This window comes from Chionomys nivalis, chromosome 4 (assembly GCF_950005125.1).
Source record: "Chionomys nivalis chromosome 4, mChiNiv1.1, whole genome shotgun sequence".
Classification (NCBI taxonomy): domain Eukaryota; kingdom Metazoa; phylum Chordata; class Mammalia; order Rodentia; family Cricetidae; genus Chionomys; species Chionomys nivalis.
In genome coordinates, this window is record NC_080089.1 from 72,555,204 (window position 1) to 72,572,434 (window position 17,231).

The following is a 17,231-nucleotide window of genomic DNA, read 5'->3' on the forward strand; positions in this document are numbered from 1 at the left end:
GGGAAAGATGGCCCTGGCTGAGGATTGGTTTTGAACTATTTTTTCCCATAAATGAACTCAAACTCTGTGTGTGAGCCCAGGGAACTCTTCCCTCCACAGGATGCCTCAGACACCTCTTGCTTCCAGCTGACCTCACGACCCTCCCTCCTGCCTGGCGAGCTTCCGTTCTTTCTTTTAACAAATAACAACTGTCCCCCTCACTCACTTCCTCAGGCCAGAGCCCTGAGCACATGCTCTTCCTTAGCGTCTTACTGCTTAGCACCAAATTATATCATCTTACTGGTAGACCTCTCCTCTACGGCACCACCGCAAATCCAAATTGGTTCAGGTCTCTGTTTTACATTCAGTTTCCCATTGTCTCTCACGCTGGAGCTCTCAAGTTAGAGCTGCAGCATCTCCTACTTTCTAAGGTACAGAAGAGTGCAACTTCACGGTTAGGAAACTGTCCTTGGGTGTGACATCAGAGCATCAGTGGTCACCTGTGTGACTATTAAAGGTCAGGGCTATTAACAACCCTTCCTAGACAGTGGGCTGTCATCAGACCCTTATGTGAGATTCCAGCCATGCCCTACTCTTAGACCCATGTAATCCTTCCTCAGCTGTACATGGTCAGGGGAGGGGCCAGAGTCTAGAGGAGGTGTAAGGGTGACTGTTGGGGACGCCACTGATGTAGCTTTTGAGAGGTTGTCACCCACGCTTGGATGAGACTTGTCAGTGATACAGTTGCTTTGGGTCACCCATTTTCCTCTCAATTACCCCTCTGCCATGCTCTTGGAAATAACCCATAACCCAGGATCCTATAAATAACCCCTCCCCCACGCTCCTGGGAGTAACCCCTCCATTATGCTCATGTGAGTAACCCCTCACCCAAGCCCCTGTTGGAACCCCTCATTCTTGCTCCTGTCAATCTTCCCCATGTTCTTGTGGGTAATTCCTCCCCATGTTTCCATGGATGACCCCTTGCCCATGCTCCTGTGAGTCTAGTGAACTCATTAATCTCGACTTGGGTGAAGTCATTTCTTGGGTTTGCTACCAACTCCCCCTCTGGGGTAAATAGGCATCTACTCACACTTTGCCAGGAAAAGTCATGCATCACGCAGCAGCCCCCTGAGGAATGGGAACCACACTCCTTGAGGAATGTGACAAATGACCACCTAGGAGCACACTGAGGTGCTCACTGAGCTGTGACTTTCTCTTGTGTTGAAAACTGATTTTAGTTCAGATCCAGGGAATGACCGCCTTACCTATTTCACAGCCTCCCCGTGTTCATGCCTCCCATCCTTGATTTGACTTCTTGCTGCTTCCCATTGAATTCTTATCACCTTATTGAGAACGGGGTTCTCATTAACCACCCCATCAAAGGAAATGACAGATAATATTTGCTCTTCAGGTATTTTAAGTTCATTCTTCAGCAGTTAGTACAGTGCTTGAAACAAAAAAAAATTCTTGAATGAATTGATGTTCTCTGAATATTAAATATTGAATATTTTATCTTTCAATTTTATTGTAACAATAGATTTTTTTTCCTTTTTAAAGAACGATACCTTTAGAGAAGTATGGAAGGCTTGAAACATTAGCACTGATTATTTGAAGAAAGAGAATAGAGAAAAGGGAGAGAGTCATAGCCCCTTTTAAATAAAGAGTTGCTTTGGTATCTTAAATTATATGTTTTTATCAGTTTTCTGTTGCTGTGATAAAGCATCATGAAAAAGTCAACTTCAGGACAAGAGAATTTGTTTTGGCTTATGGTTCCAGAGGGATGAAAGTCCATGGTGAGAACAGAGGTGTGTTGACAAGTGACGGTATGGTAGTGGGGTGGGAAGCTAGCATCCTTTACCCGTAAGCTTGAAGCCTGAATAGTGAACTGGAAGGGGCACAAAATCACCCAGCTCTGAAAGCCTGTCCTCAGTGACATACTTCCTCTATGAGACTCCACCTTCTAAACCTCCCCAGACAGTGCCACCAATTGGGGACTAAGTATTCAAATATGGGAGCCTATGGGGGCATTCTAACTCAACAATAAAGTGTGCATATGTCTGTGTATGTGAGTTCAAGTGCCCGAGTAGGCTAGAAGAGGGCGTTAGATTGCTTGGAGATGGAATTACAGGTGGCATGGGTGCTGGGAACTGAACTCTGGTCCTCTAGAAAGGTAGAATATGCTCCTAATTGCTGAGCCTTCTCATAGCTCTTTCTTTAGGCACCTGTGATACAGTTTGGTCTGCTTCAAAAAATCTAGTGCTGACAATGATGACAAAATTCTGCTAAACTCCCCAACAAAACTTGGATGAGCCTCTTGAGGGAGTGTGACTCTGGACTGTGTATTAGGCAGTGACTCAGACCTTCTCTGGAGTTAACACCATGGCTGGACATTAGCCTGCAGGAGAGAAGGTGCAGAGACAAGGAGAAAGACTATCAGTGACATGGATGGTGAGCCAAGGACTCCCACCTCCACCTGACATTGCCGTGGGAACAGCCACTGATGGCCAGTAGACATAGGGTGTGCTACATATCCACAGTTAGCTGGACTTGAATTCATGCATCTCCAGTTTGCCAATCCCTGTGAGTGAGATATTCTCCTCACTTAGGCACGGTGGCATGCCCTTGGATCCATGTGAGGGTTCCAGTCGACGGTGGGTTTCCATCAGCCTCAGAGGATCAGTCATGCTTCTTTAGGACTAGAAGTATGGCTAATGGCCTTAAAAACAGTTAAATACTATGTCCTACCCTGGTCACCTTGTGCAGTGAGTTCAGTTGTGACAAACACTGAGTAGCTTGGTTGGGGTCAAACCAGCTGTCTTGGTGCTGACTCTGCCATTTGCCTAAGGGTCTCACAAGGAGTTCATAGCATCCTTCTATGATGTGGGAGTGTCATATCAATCTGTTGCTTTCATTGGTTAATTAATAAAGAAACTGCTTGGCCTGATAGGTTAGAACATAGGTGGGTGGAGTAAACAGAACAGAATGCTGGGAGGAAGAGGAAGTGAGCTCAGATGCCATAGCTCTCCTCTCTGAGGCAGATGCGATGAAGCTTTGACCCAAGATGGATGTAGGCTAGAATCTCCCTGGTAAGTCACCACGTGGTGCTACACACATTAATAGAAATGGGCCAAGCGGTGTTTATATGAATACAGTTTGTGTGTTGTTATTTTGGGGCATAGCTAGCCAGGCGGCTGGGGGCTGGGTGGCAGGAATGCAGCCCGCAGCTCCTTCTACACTTCTGTTTGTGTCTCTGTGTTTGTGACCTTGCTGACCACCCTGCAGAGCCCATTGCTTGAACCTGCTCATGATATGTTTTTGTCCCTTGGGCAGTTTCTGGCCTGTGTTGTCATTCTTTCGTTGGGGCAGGGTCTCCTGCTCCTTTTGTTGTTCCCAAAGTTTCACTCTAAATTGCAGAGACCATCGGTGACCCTTCACATAAGCCCTTGATGTTATTTCTGTTAGTGGCTTTTTCATGATGCTCATATTAGATAGCGTCTCCTGAGTACCTATTTACAGTTATTAAACATCTTATTAGTGTTTTCTTTTCTGCTTCTCGGGATGCACAGGTGCAGAGTGGATGGGTCAGGGACCATCTTCTTAACACACAGCCCCAGTGGTAAATAGCCATCAATTTCCCACAGTATAACCCCTCATTCTGGAGTGCAAGGTCTGGGTTTGCTTTTAATGGACTACAAGAGTGAGAAAAAGAAAGAAAGAAATGCTACAAAAGAAATACTTTCGTGACTGCCCTGGTTTCTAAGCTATTTCCTTGTCTCTTGATTTCAAAGGGAGGCTGAAAGATGAGAGAGATCAAAGACTCCATTGGCTTTCGGGCTGTGAGCAGCTGTTGAAGAACTGTCTTGTAACTCTCCCCCAGCCCCCTCCCCCCGTGTGTGTGTGCATGCATGTGTGCAGAGATCAGGAGTTGACAATCAATACCTTCTGTTGCTCCACTTGATTTTCTGATTTGAGACCTTTCAATGATTAAGACTAGCCACACAGCAAGCCCTAGGGAGTCTCCTGTCTGCCTTCCCCAGCTAGAATTCCAAGCACATGGCACCATGCCTGGTCTTTTACATGGGTGTTGAAAGTCACTCCAAAAGCATTTACCAATTTAGTTATCTTCTCAGCCCTTCATTTGTCAGGGGCAATGAGAGTTACAACAGGTGATCATTTGTGTTCTGATGTCAACCCACCAGAGGACTCTGATAGAGTTTACTCCTGCCCAGGCAAGGAATGCAAGACCATCAACTCTGGAAACTGTTGCTCACTTGTGCTAAAGCAGCTGGTGTCTCCCCCAGTGCCTGCATTGTAGTATGTAATCTCATGTGATGTGTATATGTAGTGATATGATTACATCTCAAACTTATGGGTACATATATCTGTGGGTGGTCAGGAAGATGACTTTTCATTTAGCTGTATAGTCTTGATATATAGAATATATACTGGAACATGCTTCATAATTGGATCTGTTTGTCCCACAAGAACTGTGAACACTTAAAAGCCTGCCTTGTTCTTTTTTCTCATTGGGTGACTTCCCCCCAACTCTGTGGAACTTCTGGTGAGAGAATTTAGTCACGTAGTCAAAAACCTTGGTTCCCACAGTCTAATCCCCACTCAATTCCCCGAGATAAGATTAGGAGCCAGCACCCAACAATGATCTCCCATTTGTCAGGACATGTGGTCAGGAAAGAAGTCTTTCCTATAGATCACATTTGGGACCTTCAGAGATAAAGGAGTATGGCACATCTGAGCTTGTTTGATTCGTAGTCCTTCCTGATAAGGAGACTGGGCATCCCAAATTCTCCCACAGTCGACTTGAGGAAGTGCTAACCTCAGTTTACCCCCAGCTCTAACCCTAAAAATACTATTAAACTCCCTATACCTACTCTTACCTTGGTTTATCATACAGGATTTTAACCTAGAAATGTAGTATCATGCATGAATTTCCCATCTCCCTTCTTAGAATTTAAAACCTCCTACTTAGGGCTGCCTGGGTGTCTTTCCAGCCACGCCTCCCTGGGGTCATTAAAGGCGCAGACAGTGTCCTTGGAACAGCTCTTACCTGTTTTTTGACCCTGAGAAATTCAAACTCTGTACTTTTCAAAGAACTGCCTTTGTTGTTGTTGTTGTTGTGTATATTATGAACTGGAAACTTTGCAGCACAGAATAATCAAGAACATGATTTGAACAGCACATGTGTGAACTCATTCCATGCTTCTTAGACTAGGAATTTTCTAAGTCCCTACATTACGTTGTGGCAATCTGACTGAACCCTGGGAGGAAGTCAGCGGAACTGGACTCTGTTGACTTTTGAGACTCCCTGTACTCCACCCGGGCTGAGGAAGGCATGATGTTCTGAGATAGAGATGCCATGGTCTGATAGAGGCCCCCATACTGCAGTCTGTTGTATCTTGGAGAATACCGTGTTGTAAGTTTGCCTCTTGTTAGGTTTCTGGTAAAATTTGTCCACCTCAAGAAGGTCTCATAAAAAGGAGAAAACTAACTTGGTTGAAAACATGTGTTGTAAGATATTAGAAGCATTTTTCATCCAGGAAGATGCCCACTACTTGGTATTAGGTGGGTATTGATGACAGTACTTGTACCGACTGATATTATAGGGTTAACCTAACAAACTGAGGAAGATGAAATATGAAATAAATTCATTCATAAATAGTGAACTATCAGACATTTTCTGGCATGTTTTCTGGAATGTTCTGCCTATGGGCATTATGATAAGAGCTCCACAGTGCTGTGTCTCAGAAAACCGGAGGAGAATGGACATTGTAAGGTATAAAGCATCCAAGGGCTTGTGAGATGGCATCCCTGGACTGGTCCCAGGGTGTGGCTGGAGAGCAATGCAATGAACTGAAGCTCTTTCATCATAACACTTAGAAATGGTTTCTAAAGCTGAAAGTCCCACAGGCACTCGGCTTGCTAACAGGCGATGATGATCCCGAAGAGTTTGTGAACTCAGACACAGGAAGGAGGAGGTTCCTTCAGGTCTCCAGTATTGGCCACTAAACTCCATTTCACAGGTTGTAAAACACAAGCAGGATATCATGCGTGCTTAATTTTTGTCAGCCTTAAGAGTGAAGAGGAAACCCAGCCATGAAAGTTTATAAGAATACAGTATTTCCTCTATGTTCTGGACCATCTGGGAATATGAGTGAGGAACCATGAGGGTCCCAACTGAGGGTCTGGTTGAACTTAAAGCATAGAAGAAGTGGTCCTTTAAGGGGCTTTGACTGTGGGTGTGTTCACTACTTTCCGCACTGCCATGAGCAAATTCCAGACAGTGCTCACGGAAGGCTCTTGGTGTGTCCCAGGGTCCCCCAACCCTTCCATTCCTGCCCTTCAGCTTGTCTGTGGGAGCCCCTCCTCCTATCCCACCTCCATTCCCTGGGGATTCCACCTCTCAGTGTGGACCCAAATTAGCTCTTTCCTGATGACCGTTTCAGCCTTCTCTTCTAGCCATTTCTGCTCCTCTGTGTCAGGCTTTGATTAGCAGAAATGCTTCCAACCAGGGACCCTCAGTGGTCACATCGAGATGGATAGAGGTAGGTGATTTTCACTGTTCCTCCTGTCTCCCATTCCAGTCTTTCCAGACTTACTCATTTTTTTAAAAAAAAATAATTTATATATTTGTATTTTATGTGCATTGGTGTTTTGCCTGCATGTATGCATGTGTGTGAGGGTGTCAGATCCCCTGGAACAGGAGCTACACACAGTTGTGAGCTGCCGTGTGGGTGCTGAGAATTGAACCTGCGTCCCCTGGAAGAGCAGTCAGTGCTTTTAGCTGCTTAGCTGTCTCTCCAGTATCTCCAGACTCAATCTTAGTCATTTAGCAGCCTGCCTGCAGGAGTCCCTCCTCCTACTAAGCCTCCACTCTCCGGGGACTCTGCCTCTTGGTGCCGACCCTGGTCCTCCTAGCGCTTTCCCACGGTCCCTCTTAGCCTTTCCTCCTAGCCCATCTCCATTCATTCGTGCCACCCCCTGGCTCTCAGAAGCACGATCAGGGACCTCATATCCACCACACTTGCTTAGGCTCTCCAGGGAGCAACAACAACCAAAAATTGGACCATCCTCCCAAAAAAGACAAAACCAGATTTTTATACCAAAAAACACCTTAAACATCTTTTTTAAAATTTTTTTTTATGATTTATTTATCTTTATTTTTATGTGCATTGGTGTGAAGGTGTCAGATCCCCTGGGAACTGTATTTTCAGATAGTTGTGAGCTGCCATGTGGGTGCTGGTAATTGAACCCGGGTCCTCTGGGAGAGCAGTCAGTGCTCTTAACTGTTGAGCCATTTCTCCAGGCCCCACCTTAAACATCTTAATTCCAGATATTTAGATTCTAGTGCAGAAACACAAACACGAACAGCCTAGACAGCCTGGGAATCTGAACTCAGGTCTCCATACTTACTCAGCGATTGCTTTACAGTTCCTATTCTGGGCTTGCTTTTGTAGATCAGATGTCCCATACATTGTTATTGAGTCTACCCAGGACACTCAGTGCCAAAGGAGCTTGCTGATGGGAAGTCAAAGTGCATGGTCCATGGGTGGCCTTTCCCTGCTCCTGAGTTCATGGTACAACCTCAGGATCTTCCTCCTCTCAGCATCTAGCCGTCACTCCTGATTGGAGTTGGCTTCAGTCTTTGCAAACCATGCACTCACTAAGGAGTTAATATCCAAAGCACACAAGAAACTCTTACATCTCAACAGCAAGAAACATCTTAGAACTGATAATCATATTGCTATAAAGTGGGTTAGAGACTTGAAGAGAGGTCAGGGAATATCAAGAGGGCTTGTGACACAAAACTGCCTGTCATCCACATTCTTTGCCTTCGAAGTGCAGTGACATCTCTAACAATCTTGCTTAGCTCTCTGCATTCCTAAAGCATGCTGGTCACCAACAGCAGGGAATTGAATCTTCTGTAGCTCTCAGTGAGTGACACAAGGTATGACCCTCCACCACATGGCCACCTTAGTTCTTGCTGTGGCCTGTGTGCCGTGGCTCTCGGGCTCATCAGTTTTCTCTCTCTTGGGAAAACACATCATTTCTACCAGCACACAAATATCTGACAAAGACTGATTACAAGCGGTTTGTGGTGAGAGATATGTTGCCAAATGGTTTCCATGGCGTCCATAAATGCTAATGCAGATGAATGCAGAGGCTATTCTGTTATACAGACCACAGGTGTTAAACATCCAAGCACACACATGAAAATATATAAATTGTTACCTGTCTTTTCATTTATGAACATTTCCAGATGCTATTCCGACATGTTTTTTTTTAAATCACATATTTTTTCTCCATTAATAGAGAATTTCAACTTAAGTTCAATTCTGACCTTTATTTATCTAGATTCAAACAAAAAGACTCCCCCAAATTTCAGTAGAATATAACAAACTCATCACTGAAAATGCCAACTTCAGGACCCGCAGAGACGGTTTAGTTGGTCAGGAGCTTGCCACACAAGCACAAGAACCTGAGTTCAGACTCCAGCACCCATGTCAAAATGGAGGCAATTGTTTATAACCCCAATGCTAGTGAGGCAGAGAAAAGGGAGTTTTGGCTCACTAATGAGCCAGTTTACTGTAATCAGTGAACTCTTGCTCCCTGAGAGATCCTGTCTTAAAACATAAGGCGGAGAGTGACGGAGGAAAACACCCAACATAGATCTCTGAGTCTCATACATACAGACACACATGTGTGACCACCTATGGGGGAGAGAAGGGGAAGAAAAGAAAGGAGAGAGAGATCGATCTAGAGTGTCAACTGCTAGGATTTGCCAAATATTCCCAATCCAAATGTATTTTAAGTTTCCCACTTGCCCAGTGGCGGTGGGCATAGGCCGTTGTAAGCATTTGCCACAAAGTGTTCTTTGAAGACATTTTGAAGTTTGAAGTTGTTAATTTTTAGTGATTGAGCAAGGAAAGAATGGCTGGAACCTATTGGAGAAATGCACTAAAACCAATTATTTTCTTTCAACCCAGAAATCTTCCTTTCAAGGGTGAAGAGAAGGAAAAGTCTTTTATTACTAAGAATAAAGCCAGAATATCATGTATAGCATAAGAATTTACCAAGAGACTGCAGAAGCAGAAAGACAGCTTAGTCATAGGTAGCCAAGCAGATATAGCCCAGAACGAAGGTCTCTCAGGATAATATCTGGTCTTCAATAAAAGGACTGGATGGTATCATCTGTCACCCATATTTCATTTTCATACTTCACAAGGAAGGAGAAGTGGCCACCTGCAATGACTATTTAACTTTATTTAGAGAATAGAAAAACCACATCTTTTGATAACAAGAGGTAGTTTTGCAATTTAAAGCAAGGAGCCCCTTCAATTAGGCTCCTACATCCACCAGAAGCCGGTGACAAGTGCACCATCTTTCTTGTGGTTTACAATTCAAGCAGATGTCTCCCAGATTCTTGAGAAAAATAATTCATAAAGTACACAGAGGCCAACAGGCAAAATGCCAATAACTTTGTCTTCCAAACAATACACACACATACACACACACACACATACACGGTCTGTAGCTTCAGCACATGCCACAGGTTTCAGTATGGTCTCTGGTGGCAGTACAGAACATGGACATTGACCCTTCCCTCTGCCACTGCCCCATCATAGCCCTAGACAGCAACATAGGTCAAGGGCATCAACAAGGGCAACACAGGCCACAGACACCAGTGTGGTTCCTGGTGGCAGCCCAGCCCATGGACATTAACATGGATTCAGGTGGTAACACAGGCCAGACATCCCCATGGCCTCCAGTGGTACCATGGCCTGTGGACATCAACAAGACCTCCATCTGCAGCAGGACCATAGACCCAGACACAGCTCACAGTGGCAGTGTGGGCCAGGAACATCAACATGGCCTCAGGTGTCAGTGCGGGCACTCACATCAACATGGACCCTGGAGGCAGTGTGGCCCATGAATGTCAACATGGCATCAATACAGACCACGGACACCTGCGTGGCCTTCGGTGAGGGCCCTCAATGGCAGCACAGATAACAGATATTAAAATGACCTCAGGTAGCAGTACAGGTCACTCTCAGGTGGCAACTCGGACCATGGACACTAATATGGCCTGCTATGGTAGCACAGAACATGGATGTCCTCCTGGTCTCTGGTGGTAGCATGGGCCTCGGACATCCACAAGGCCTCCAGTGGCAGCTCAGACCACAGACATCCTCATGAATCTTAGGTTTCAACATGGCCCGGGACAGCAGCAGGGACCGCAGACACTGAGATGGCCTTTAAGGGTAGCGCAGACCGTAGTGGTCTCTCAAGAAGTTCCGATCCAGAAAATGAATTGTTCTTCATCTCATCCTGTCATTGCTCAGAGCCAGGGGAGTCACGTACCTGGGCAGTGTGCTCAGGGACTGAGTTTGCACAAGCTCCAGTCTGCTGTGTACCACCCTGCCCATCCTACTGGCTGTGCCAGGTTCTCCGGTCGGCCATAGCCTTCTCTCCTGCCTTCACTGCCTTTGCGTCTCCCGTTCCTCCTCACACCACACTCCAGACATCATTGCATTTATCCATCGTGCTCATCTCTCCATTTCATATTGGTCATGATAATGGCACTGGAAACTGCAGTGTGTCACACAGCATATATATATATACCCAAATAGCTTTACAGCTTTACATACAAATATTCATGCAATGAGTTGTTGGTTTGGTTCAAGGTCTCTGGTTTCCGACACACCACAAATACTGGACCATCACGGAAACTCATCTTGGATATCCTGCGGTGACCAAGAGTCAGGGTGATCTTGTGGCTTGGCAGGGTGTCTAAGGGCAGGTTCCACGAGAGCTGCAGGCTGCCATCTGCCTTCCTGCCCTCTATGTTGGCCGCCCCAAGGCTTGACCCTCGTGCTCATAGCCTGCCGGCAGCACCACTGTGCCAGGCTCTCTGCCTCCCAGCAGGGCAAGCACAGAGGGTTGCAGCCATAGTAGCTCCATGCTCTAGGTTGACTGGTGGGCCTAGGACTGTCCCTATTCAGTAATGACATCTGGTTCTGCAGGACTGGCTTCTCCATGTATTCCAGCAGCTCATGGATGGGGTAGATGTTGGGATGGAACAGTTTAAAGTGCTGGATATGGGCCTGGATGTAAGCCCTCTCTTCAGGATGCCTTGTGTACAGGCCTCTCCTAGTCATTCACTCTTCATTCATTCATTCATTCATTCATCCATTTATGTATTTATTTTTATTTGAGACAGGGTCTTACCCTGTAGTGTAGGATGTCCTAGAATTCACTATGTATCCTGGACTTGAGCTTCCCATAGTCCTTTTCCCTCAGTCCCTCAAGTACTAGGATTACTGGCATATGCACCTGTATTCAGCTCACACGCCATCTTAAAAGACTTGAATGCATGACATAATCCTTTGTCTTGTCTTGGTATTATGAATCTTCCTCTCCTGGGGGCAGGATATTTTTCCTGTTCTTGTGACTTTGCAAAGCTGTCTCTTGCTTTCATTTCTCTTGGCATTGCTGTGGCTTGGTGTGCCAATTCGCTTCTCTGTTGGCTTCTCTCTTGGTGTTTTGGTGACTCCTGGCTTGATCTGTTTTTCTGAGACTCTGAGTGTGCTATATATAAACATATGCAACATATGGTTCCCTACACAGCGCGATGCCTTTTTAAGGGTGTGTTAAGATGATACCCTTCCACCATAGGCTGTCAATCATCTTGAAATTCTCACATTTGGACCAAGTGTGAATTTATTTTAAAGTGGGCATATGTTAGCTGTTCAGTTAATTCGTCTGTTAAGCAAACATTTGTCAAGCATCCCTTGTATTTCTAGGTCCGCAGGATATGGAAACTGACAAGGAGCAAGGAGGGCCATGGTTCTCAAGAGTGTGAAATGGCAGAGGCCTGTGGGAAGTGAACCAGGCAGTGGAAATTCTCAGAAGAAAGTGGGAGGCAGCGTGGCAAGCACTTGGGTTGGACAGGCTGGGTGGTCAACTTTGAAGAGGTCATGCTTTGAGCTAAGCTCAGGTGAGAAGGGGGCAGCCATGGGGAGACTTGGGGACAGACTGTCAGGGTCAAGAATTGTCCTTGGTGGAGCTTGATACAGGATGAGCTGCCGTATTGGGAAAGCAGATGTCACGATGGCTTGAGCCTGTGAATGATACTGTGCAGAAGGAGATGGGATCTGGAATGCTGTTTCCACGTGACCTTGACTGTGAGCCACTGAGAATCACGGGCTTAGACTGGCTCAGGCAGTAAGGATCTATCTAATCCCACATAGGAATGTAGAAGTAGTGTGGGCTCCGAGGGTGGGCTGACTCAGGAGCTCAAAGGCAGGTTTAAAAGGGTCTCCCAACTCTCGTTCTGCCATCTTTTGACCACATCTTTCATGGCCTCAGGTTGACTGAAATTGATTTAGTATCTGTTAGTGCATGAGACCATGCAATGCCATCTATGTGTTCTTCAAGGGTAGTCAAGACTTCTGAAGTACGTTCATGTATCGTTGGTAGATGTGTTGAGAGTTCCTTCCTGGTAATACTCACTAGCTAACTAAATGTTACAGGTAATACTCACTAACTAACTAAATGTTATAGGACATCTGGCAGGAAAGTAGGTTTGTTATGTTTTTGAGATGTTCGCCATGAAGACGTGGGGGTGACACTATTGACTCCATCATAACCGGCGTGGAAAAGATCCCACAGAAATGCTCAGGTAATGAGAGCACCACAAACATCTTCAGGTGTGAAAATTCGAACATATACAAGTGGGGATGAGGCACCCAAGAGGCAATAAAATGATAATGTAGAGAGGGAGATAATCTTTGCCATGGTGACAGGGAAGGATAATGGATTCAGAATAGAGGCGGTTCTAGGAGCTGGAGAGAATAGCAGGATTGCCAGAGACAAACGCAAGCTCAAGTCTTACAGTTGAACTTGGGCTTGCTCCAATTCTGACTCTTCACTCCAAATCTGTCTTGGTGGACATTTTATTTTTCCTTTAAGTATCATTTACTGAGGGATGAATTGTTGAACAGAGCTAAAAGAGTGCAAGTAAAATTCAGTTAAACGGAACCAGCCTGGCTCATGAATTTGCAGCAATGAGTTACAAGACACCAGCAGAAGCAGCGTAAACAAGAAGAAGAGCATTGAAGAAAAGCAAGTGCCTGTTGTAATTGGTTTCGGGAGCAGGGAGAGCTTGGATCAATTTGAAAGACAAGGAAGGTAGAGGAAGGTTAATTGGAGTGGTTATTTATAGGTTTATGCCTCTTACATTTTACATAAAAACCATCACATTGTGGTATTTTCAGAATTATGTTGACATCGTCACTGTTGTGAACTTTGCCCATGACTCTCCAGGACAGGAGTGAGCTGGCTGCACCGACAACTTAACACAGGGGGAGAAAGAGCAGGGTAGTTACCAGGCTAGCGCAGGGCACACCCATCCCATGAATGAGAGAAAGTCTGTGCCTCCTTCTCCTCAGCCACGCAACACTAGTGTTTCTTGTGAGAGAAGGAAGGAGGTTACTGTGTTAGAGAGGGTGTCCAAGGAGATAGTTGATAACTTGTGGTACCAGATTGCTCTCTTATTTGAACAACTTTGTTTCTCCTCTTGAATCTCAGTTTTGGTTTCTCTCCTTTTAGCTTTAAAAATATTTAAAAATATTTTTATTTATTATTTTAATATTTAGTTATGATTTCTGGATTGAGCTTAAGGAATTCACACATATGTGTGTTTCTCTCTTCAAAGTATGTATGTATCTGTGTGTGGGTATGTGTGCATGTATCTGTGTGTGGGTATGTGTGCATGTATCTGTGTGTGGGTGTGTGTGCACGAGTGCAGTGCCCAGAGAGGCCTGAAGAGAGTGTTGTACGCTAGGGCCTCCGTGATCTGGGATGTAACAAGCCTTGTGGGCATGTCCAGCTTTATGATATTGTGACATGATGTCATCGATAAAATTAACACCCAACAACCTATATGGGACTACAGAAATGGAACAAAACCAAACCAAAAGCCAAACCAAAACAAAAAGTCTTGCAAAAATGCATACTGTTGTAAGTTTGTGATTAGCATTGGGCTTTGGTCACATCTGTCCTCAGTCATAAGCGGTCCAGGACTGTGGGCTAGACACACCTCTGAGTGATTCTGGTGCATACACTCAGCTGAGCACCCTATATCAAAACTTCAGTGTCTACTGCTCGTTCCTCATCCCCCTTTCCCATTTAGAATTCATGGTTTGTAATATTTTCTGGGAGAATGAAATGAATGGCTGTTTTCTGACTTCATCTTTCCATTTGTAGTACGTAGACACAAAAGTTTGTACTGATATACGGAAGGCGGTTTTGGGCGGGGGATGCTTAAATGTTTGAGTTGGTCAGCTTCTCAGAGTAGGATGAATGTGTGTGTGTCTAGATGTGTGGGTGTGTATGTGTTGCATATATACATTTTCAAGACGAGTTACACGGTCATAGGGGACAAAATATTATGGTGTGAAAATTTATGGCATAAGGAAAACAGTCCCTTGGAAGAAGAATATCAAACAGTCATAATAAGTCTTCAGTGATGTGTGTAGGGAGGAAACTAGGAGTAATGTCATACAGAAGGTTGTGGTATTGATTTATTTTTAGTTAGGACACATTAAATTTCACATTTGTTCTGATAAGTGAAAACAGTAACTACTAATTAATGGGACCGACAATGACAATGGTCTCTTACTGCCAGAGATCTAGAAACTTCACTGAAGTGAAAAAATGCTGAGTTTTGTTTTGATGGGTGCATATACCTCCTGGCCTTGTTTGGATTCTGTGGCTGTGTTGAGTGGCTCTGCCTAGCTCAGCCAGGGGTCAACGTCAGAAAATAAGGAGCAGTCAAAGAGGTCAATGCAAAAGAGGAAGGAATACATGATCATGGGAGACTTGTATAGAAGTCTCCTTAGTGTGTTTTTAAAGCTGAAGTCACATTTTAATAGGTCAAAGAGCACAAAGGACAGTTCCAGGTTCTTAGGAATTCTTCCCTCTCTCCTATGCCACCAGCAGCTGCAGGAGCCTCAGGGCATGGTGGTGCACTTTACTGGGTCTTGTTGCTCTTGGTGTTTTGGGGTGTGGGCTTAGTTCAAGGACACAGCTCTAGGATCCCTGACCATAGCTGAGGTACATTCTGTTCAATTCACAGACTTTAGAAAAGGACAGTATTAAATTTTATAACATTGATTTATTTTGTGTGCACGTGTGACTGTCTGCATGTGTATATGTGTGTATACCCACATAACGGTATGATTATGGAAGTCAGAGGACAGCAGAGAAGATGAGTTCTCTGAGGATGATTTTTTTCTAGTTCCATCCCTTTGCCTGCAAATTTCATAATGTCATTTTTTTAAGCCACTGAGTAATACTCCATTGTGTAAATGTATCACATTTTCTTTATCCAGTTCTTCAGTTGAGGGGCATCTAGGCTGGTTCTAGGTTCTGGCTATTATGAATAATGCTGCTGTACACAGTTAGCAAGTGTCCTTCTGATATGATTGAGCATCCTTTGGATATATGCCCAAGATTGATATAGCTGGGTCTTGAGGTAGATTGATTCCCAATTTTCTAAAAAAAGAACCCCAAAACCCGCCATACTGATTTCCAAAGCATCCTGAGTGAAGTAACCTAGACCTAGAAAGACAAACATGGTATGTACTCACTCATAAGGGGATGTTGGATGTAAAGCAAAGGACAACCAGGCTACAATCCACAGCCCCAGTAAAGAAAGGTAACAAAGAGGACCCTAAGAAGGATACATGGATTTCCATGGGAAGGGGAAATAGATGAGATCTCCTGGGTAAACTGGAGGTGGGGGTGGTGATAAAGGAGGGGAGGAGATGGAGGGATGGAAACTTGTTAACAGAGAACCTTCATCCAGTAAACAATGGAAGCAGATGCATAGATCCACAGTCGAGCACTGGGCTAGGCTCTGGGAGCTCAGATTACGAGAGGGAGCAGGGATTATATGAGCAAGGGGGTCAAGGTCATGGTGGAGACACCCACAGAGACAGCTGACCTGAGCTTGTCGGAGCTCATGGACTCTAGGCCAACAGCTAGGGAGCTGGCATGGGATGGACCTAGGCCCTCTGTATGTGGGTGACAGTTGTGTAGCTTGATCTGTTTGTGGGGCTCCTAGCAGTGGGATTAGGACTGGTCCCTGGCATGTGTACTGGCTTTTTGGAGCCTATTTCTCCCCATGAAGGGATGCCTTGCCTGGCCTTGAAGCAGGGGGAGGAGTTTGGTCCTGTATCACATAATACAACATGCTTTGTTGACTCCTGTGGGAGGCCTGCCTCTTTCTGAATGGATAAGGAGGTTGATGGGAGGTAGAAGGAGGAGACAGGAAGAGAGGAGGGAGGGGAATCTGTGATTGGTATGTAAAATAAATAAAAAAAATTAAAAAAAATGAAAGTGGGTTCTCAATAAGGTGGGCTCTGGGGATCCAACTTTGGTTTTCAGATTTGGCAGCAATTGCCTTTATATGCTGAGCCCTCTTGCTAGTCCATGTGTCAAATTAAAAAAAGTATCCTCCCTTGTGCTGGAGAGACAGCTCAGCCATTAAAGGCTAGGATCACAACCAAAAATCTAAGAGTGTCCTCTCTCATGCATTTAGGTGACAGCTATGGGATAGTCACTAGGTCAGTAGACTCTAGAGGAAACAGACTCAGGCTGGGGAATTTAACAGGAGCTTTTTAACCTGTGAAATTGGTCACATAGGTGGCCCCGGGCCTTCTTGGGCTGCTGGGAAGCAAAGCCAGGTGTTGACCTAGAGAGGGCTGCAGAGAAAGGAGTGTTAAATGGCAGGAGAGTAAAGAGACAGGCGGAATGGAGGAGGCACTGCGGTAGGAATGGAGGTACCTATGGTCTAGCTTCCTGCCTCGCTTCCTTTGGTCTCTGTCTTAGGGTGTCTATTGCCGTGATAGATCACAAATGACCAAAAGCATCTTGGGGAGGTGTTGCGGAATATTTCTTTATGCCGTGTGAACATGTGCCACTGTGATTGGTTTAATAAAGAGCTGAATGCCACTAGCTAGAAAGGAAGAGGTTAGATGGGACTTCTGGGGACCAAGGGGACTCGGAGAGGAGGAAAGGAGGAGTCACCAGCTGGACACAGAGGGAGCAAGACATATCGTAGGGGAGGTAAAAGCCAGGAGCAACATGGCAGCATGTAGATGAATGGAGATTGGCTAACTTAAGTTATAAGAGCTAATGGGACAAGCCTGAGCTATAGGCTGAGCTTTCAT